Genomic DNA, 7,500 nt, shown 5'->3' on the forward strand with positions numbered 1-7,500 from the left:
TGGAACTGTCAGGCGGATTCGGCTCCCTGGAATTTCCTCATTCTGGTTCTTTTTCACTTTTTGTCTCTTTTGCGACATCTAGTGGGCAGGCTGCATTACTGCAACCGGGGACACCTCAAAACGCTTGGAACTGGGGAGCGGGCTCAATTTACAAACGTTTTGCGGGTCCTGGAAGTCAAAATTGTGACTTCTGAAAACGACTAAGTATCAAGGACTCATCGCGCGAATCGCTCTGGAACTGAAATCGGATGCGCGCACTGACATGCTCCCCTCTCTGGAAGTCTGACACAAGTTGAAAAATTTTCTAAGTCCCCAAAAATTTTTTTTTTCAACTTTTTTTCAATTTTCCCCCTGTGGGATATATATTTTACCCACACTTTTGGAGCCCTCCTGGGATGCCCTCTAACATACTAGAACCTCATTTTGTGGAAGTTTTCACAAAATTGTGAAATTTTCAAAAAAGTCAGAAATTTTGCAAAAACGACTAAGTATCAAGGACTCATCGCGCGAATCGCTCTGGAACTGAAATCGGATGCGCGCACTGACACGCTCCCCTGTCTGGAAGTCTGACAAAAGTTGAAAAATTTTCTAAGTCCCCAAAAATTTTTTTTTTCAACTTTTTTTCAATTTTCCCCCTGTGGGATATATATTTTACCCACACTTTTGGAGCCCTCCTGGGATGCCCTCTAACATACTAGAACCTCATTTTGTGGAAGTTTTCACAAAATTGTGAAATTTTCAAAAAGTCAGAAATTTTGCCAAAAACGACTAAGTATCAAGGACTCATCGCGCGAATCGCTCTGGAACTGAAATCGGATGCGCGCACTGACACGCTCCCCTGTCTGGAAGTCTGACAAAAGTTGAAAAATTTTCTAAGTCCCCAAAAATTTTTTTTTTCAACTTTTTTTCAATTTTCCCCCTGTGGGATATATATTTTACCCACACTTTTGGAGCCCTCCTGGGATGCCCTCTAACATACTAGAACCTCATTTTGTGGAAGTTTTCACAAAATTGTGAAATTTTCAAAAAAGTCAGAAATTTTGCAAAAACGACTAAGTATCAAGGACTCATCGCGCGAATCGCTCTGGAACTGAAATCGGATGCGCGCACTGACATGCTCCCCTCTCTGGAAGTCTGACACATGTGTGAAAATTTTCTAAGTCCCCAAAAATTTTTTTTTTCAACTTTTTTTCAATTTTCCCCCTGTGGGATATATATTTTACCCACACTTTTGGAGCCCTCCTGGGATGCCCTCTAACATACTAGAACCTCATTTTGTGGAAGTTTTCACAAAATTGTGAAATTTTCAAAAAGTCAGAAATTTTGCCAAAAACGACTAAGTATCAAGGACTCATCGCGCGAATCGCTCTGGAACTGAAATCGGATGCGCGCACTGACACGCTCCCCTGTCTGGAAGTCTGACACATGTGTGAAAATTTTCTAAGTCCCCAAAAATTTTTTTTTTCAACTTTTTTTCAATTTTCCCCCTGTGGGATATATATTTTACCCACACTTTTGGAGCCCTCCTGGGATGCCCTCTAACATACTAGAACCTCATTTTGTGGAAGTTTTCACAAAATTGTGAAATTTTCAAAAAGTCAGAAATTTTGCCAAAAACGACTAAGTATCAAGGACTCATCGCGCGAATCGCTCTGGAACTGAAATCGGATGCGCGCACTGACACGCTCCCCTGTCTGGAAGTCTGACAAAAGTTGAAAAATTTTCTAAGTCCCCAAAAATTTTTTTTTTCAACTTTTTTTCAATTTTCCCCCTGTGGGATATATATTTTACCCACACTTTTGGAGCCCTCCTGGGATGCCCTCTAACATACTAGAACCTCATTTTGTGGAAGTTTTCACAAAATTGTGAAATTTTCCAAAAAGTCAGAAATTTTGCAAAAACGACTAAGTATCAAGGACTCATCGCGCGAATCGCTCTGGAACTGAAATCGGATGCGCGCACTGACATGCTCCCCTCTCTGGAAGTCTGACACATGTGTGAAAATTTTCTAAGTCCCCAAAAATTTTTTTTTTCAACTTTTTTTCAATTTTCCCCCTGTGGGATATATATTTTACCCACACTTTTGGAGCCCTCCTGGGATGCCCTCTAACATACTAGAACCTCATTTTGTGGAAGTTTTCACAAAATTGTGAAATTTTCAAAAAGTCAGAAATTTTGCCAAAAACGACTAAGTATCAAGGACTCATCGCGCGAATCGCTCTGGAACTGAAATCGGATGCGCGCACTGACACGCTCCCCTGTCTGGAAGTCTGACAAAAGTTGAAAAATTTTCTAAGTCCCCAAAAATTTTTTTTTTTCAACTTTTTTTCAATTTTCCCCCTGTGGGATATATATTTTACCCACACTTTTGGAGCCCTCCTGGGATGCCCTCTAACATACTAGAACCTCATTTTGTGGAAGTTTTCACAAAATTGTGAAATTTTCAAAAAGTCAGAAATTTTGCCAAAAACGACTAAGTATCAAGGACTCATCGCGCGAATCGCTCTGGAACTGAAATCGGATGCGCGCACTGACACGCTCCCCTGTCTGGAAGTCTGACACATGTGTGAAAATTTTCTAAGTCCCCAAAAATTTTTTTTTTCAACTTTTTTTCAATTTTCCCCCTGTGGGATATATATTTTACCCACACTTTTGGAGCCCTCCTGGGATGCCCTCTAACATACTAGAACCTCATTTTGTGGAAGTTTTCACAAAATTGTGAAATTTTCCAAAAAGTCAGAAATTTTGCAAAAACGACTAAGTATCAAGGACTCATCGCGCGAATCGCTCTGGAACTGAAATCGGATGCGCGCACTGACACGCTCCCCTGTCTGGAAGTCTGACAAAAGTTGAAAAATTTTCTAAGTCCCCAAAAATTTTTTTTTTCAACTTTTTTTCAATTTTCCCCCTGTGGGATATATATTTTACCCACACTTTTGGAGCCCTCCTGGGATGCCCTCTAACATACTAGAACCTCATTTTGTGGAAGTTTTCACAAAATTGTGAAATTTTCCAAAAGTCAGAAATTTTGCCAAAAACGACTAAGTATCAAGGACTCATCGCGCGAATCGCTCTGGAACTGAAATCGGATGCGCGCACTGACACGCTCCCCTGTCTGGAAGTCTGACAAAAGTTGAAAAATTTTCTAAGTCCCCAAAAATTTTTTTTTTCAACTTTTTTTCAATTTTCCCCCTGTGGGATATATATTTTACCCACACTTTTGGAGCCCTCCTGGGATGCCCTCTAACATACTAGAACCTCATTTTGTGGAAGTTTTCACAAAATTGTGAAATTTTCCAAAAAGTCAGAAATTTTGCAAAAACGACTAAGTATCAAGGACTCATCGCGCGAATCGCTCTGGAACTGAAATCGGATGCGCGCACTGACACGCTCCCCTGTCTGGAAGTCTGACAAAAGTTGAAAAATTTTCTAAGTCCCCAAAAATTTTTTTTTTCAACTTTTTTTCAATTTTCCCCCTGTGGGATATATATTTTACCCACACTTTTGGAGCCCTCCTGGGATGCCCTCTAACATACTAGAACCTCATTTTGTGGAAGTTTTCACAAAATTGTGAAATTTTCCAAAAAGTCAGAAATTTTGCAAAAACGACTAAGTATCAAGGACTCATCGCGCGAATCGCTCTGGAACTGAAATCGGATGCGCGCACTGACACGCTCCCCTGTCTGGAAGTCTGACAAAAGTTGAAAAATTTTCTAAGTCCCCAAAAATTTTTTTTTTCAACTTTTTTTCAATTTTCCCCCTGTGGGATATATATTTTACCCACACTTTTGGAGCCCTCCTGGGATGCCCTCTAACATACTAGAACCTCATTTTGTGGAAGTTTTCACAAAATTGTGAAATTTTCAAAAAGTCAGAAATTTTGCCAAAAACGACTAAGTATCAAGGACTCATCGCGCGAATCGCTCTGGAACTGAAATCGGATGCGCGCACTGACACGCTCCCCTGTCTGGAAGTCTGACAAAAGTTGAAAAATTTTCTAAGTCCCCAAAAATTTTTTTTTTCAACTTTTTTTCAATTTTCCCCCTGTGGGATATATATTTTACCCACACTTTTGGAGCCCTCCTGGGATGCCCTCTAACATACTAGAACCTCATTTTGTGGAAGTTTTCACAAAATTGTGAAATTTTCAAAAAAGTCAGAAATTTTGCAAAAACGACTAAGTATCAAGGACTCATCGCGCGAATCGCTCTGGAACTGAAATCGGATGCGCGCACTGACATGCTCCCCTCTCTGGAAGTCTGACACATGTGTGAAAATTTTCTAAGTCCCCAAAAATTTTTTTTTTCAACTTTTTTTCAATTTTCCCCCTGTGGGATATATATTTTACCCACACTTTTGGAGCCCTCCTGGGATGCCCTCTAACATACTAGAACCTCATTTTGTGGAAGTTTTCACAAAATTGTGAAATTTTCAAAAAGTCAGAAATTTTGCCAAAAACGACTAAGTATCAAGGACTCATCGCGCGAATCGCTCTGGAACTGAAATCGGATGCGCGCACTGACACGCTCCCCTGTCTGGAAGTCTGACACATGTGTGAAAATTTTCTAAGTCCCCAAAAATTTTTTTTTTCAACTTTTTTTCAATTTTCCCCCTGTGGGATATATATTTTACCCACACTTTTGGAGCCCTCCTGGGATGCCCTCTAACATACTAGAACCTCATTTTGTGGAAGTTTTCACAAAATTGTGAAATTTTCAAAAAGTCAGAAATTTTGCCAAAAACGACTAAGTATCAAGGACTCATCGCGCGAATCGCTCTGGAACTGAAATCGGATGCGCGCACTGACACGCTCCCCTGTCTGGAAGTCTGACAAAAGTTGAAAAATTTTCTAAGTCCCCAAAAATTTTTTTTTTCAACTTTTTTTCAATTTTCCCCCTGTGGGATATATATTTTACCCACACTTTTGGAGCCCTCCTGGGATGCCCTCTAACATACTAGAACCTCATTTTGTGGAAGTTTTCACAAAATTGTGAAATTTTCCAAAAAGTCAGAAATTTTGCAAAAACGACTAAGTATCAAGGACTCATCGCGCGAATCGCTCTGGAACTGAAATCGGATGCGCGCACTGACACGCTCCCCTGTCTGGAAGTCTGACAAAAGTTGAAAAATTTTCTAAGTCCCCAAAAATTTTTTTTTTCAACTTTTTTTCAATTTTCCCCCTGTGGGATATATATTTTACCCACACTTTTGGAGCCCTCCTGGGATGCCCTCTAACATACTAGAACCTCATTTTGTGGAAGTTTTCACAAAATTGTGAAATTTTCAAAAAAGTCAGAAATTTTGCAAAAACGACTAAGTATCAAGGACTCATCGCGCGAATCGCTCTGGAACTGAAATCGGATGCGCGCACTGACACGCTCCCCTGTCTGGAAGTCTGACAAAAGTTGAAAAATTTTCTAAGTCCCCAAAAATTTTTTTTTTCAACTTTTTTTCAATTTTCCCCCTGTGGGATATATATTTTACCCACACTTTTGGAGCCCTCCTGGGATGCCCTCTAACATACTAGAACCTCATTTTGTGGAAGTTTTCACAAAATTGTGAAATTTTCAAAAAGTCAGAAATTTTGCCAAAAACGACTAAGTATCAAGGACTCATCGCGCGAATCGCTCTGGAACTGAAATCGGATGCGCGCACTGACACGCTCCCCTGTCTGGAAGTCTGACACATGTGTGAAAATTTTCTAAGTCCCCAAAAATTTTTTTTTTCAACTTTTTTTCAATTTTCCCCCTGTGGGATATATATTTTACCCACACTTTTGGAGCCCTCCTGGGATGCCCTCTAACATACTAGAACCTCATTTTGTGGAAGTTTTCACAAAATTGTGAAATTTTCAAAAAGTCAGAAATTTTGCCAAAAACGACTAAGTATCAAGGACTCATCGCGCGAATCGCTCTGGAACTGAAATCGGATGCGCGCACTGACACGCTCCCCTGTCTGGAAGTCTGACAAAAGTTGAAAAATTTTCTAAGTCCCCAAAAATTTTTTTTTTCAACTTTTTTTCAATTTTCCCCCTGTGGGATATATATTTTACCCACACTTTTGGAGCCCTCCTGGGATGCCCTCTAACATACTAGAACCTCATTTTGTGGAAGTTTTCACAAAATTGTGAAATTTTCCAAAAAGTCAGAAATTTTGCAAAAACGACTAAGTATCAAGGACTCATCGCGCGAATCGCTCTGGAACTGAAATCGGATGCGCGCACTGACATGCTCCCCTCTCTGGAAGTCTGACACATGTGTGAAAATTTTCTAAGTCCCCAAAAATTTTTTTTTTCAACTTTTTTTCAATTTTCCCCCTGTGGGATATATATTTTACCCACACTTTTGGAGCCCTCCTGGGATGCCCTCTAACATACTAGAACCTCATTTTGTGGAAGTTTTCACAAAATTGTGAAATTTTCAAAAAAGTCAGAAATTTTGCAAAAACGACTAAGTATCAAGGACTCATCGCGCGAATCGCTCTGGAACTGAAATCGGATGCGCGCACTGACATGCTCCCCTCTCTGGAAGTCTGACACATGTGTGAAAATTTTCTAAGTCCCCAAAAATTTTTTTTTTCAACTTTTTTTCAATTTTCCCCCTGTGGGATATATATTTTACCCACACTTTTGGAGCCCTCCTGGGATGCCCTCTAACATACTAGAACCTCATTTTGTGGAAGTTTTCACAAAATTGTGAAATTTTCCAAAAAGTCAGAAATTTTGCAAAAACGACTAAGTATCAAGGACTCATCGCGCGAATCGCTCTGGAACTGAAATCGGATGCGCGCACTGACACGCTCCCCTGTCTGGAAGTCTGACAAAAGTTGAAAAATTTTCTAAGTCCCCAAAAATTTTTTTTTTCAACTTTTTTTCAATTTTCCCCCTGTGGGATATATATTTTACCCACACTTTTGGAGCCCTCCTGGGATGCCCTCTAACATACTAGAACCTCATTTTGTGGAAGTTTTCACAAAATTGTGAAATTTTCAAAAAGTCAGAAATTTTGCCAAAAACGACTAAGTATCAAGGACTCATCGCGCGAATCGCTCTGGAACTGAAATCGGATGCGCGCACTGACACGCTCCCCTGTCTGGAAGTCTGACAAAAGTTGAAAAATTTTCTAAGTCCCCAAAAATTTTTTTTTTTCAACTTTTTTTCAATTTTCCCCCTGTGGGATATATATTTTACCCACACTTTTGGAGCCCTCCTGGGATGCCCTCTAACATACTAGAACCTCATTTTGTGGAAGTTTTCACAAAATTGTGAAATTTTCAAAAAGTCAGAAATTTTGCCAAAAACGACTAAGTATCAAGGACTCATCGCGCGAATCGCTCTGGAACTGAAATCGGATGCGCGCACTGACACGCTCCCCTGTCTGGAAGTCTGACACATGTGTGAAAATTTTCTAAGTCCCCAAAAATTTTTTTTTTCAACTTTTTTTCAATTTTCCCCCTGTGGGATATATATTTTACCCACACTTTTGGAGCCCTCCTGGGATG

This window comes from Phyllobates terribilis, unplaced genomic scaffold (assembly GCF_046119375.1).
Source record: "Phyllobates terribilis strain yellow unplaced genomic scaffold, ASM4611937v1 Scaffold_2954__1_contigs__length_97054, whole genome shotgun sequence".
Taxonomy (NCBI): domain Eukaryota; kingdom Metazoa; phylum Chordata; class Amphibia; order Anura; family Dendrobatidae; genus Phyllobates; species Phyllobates terribilis.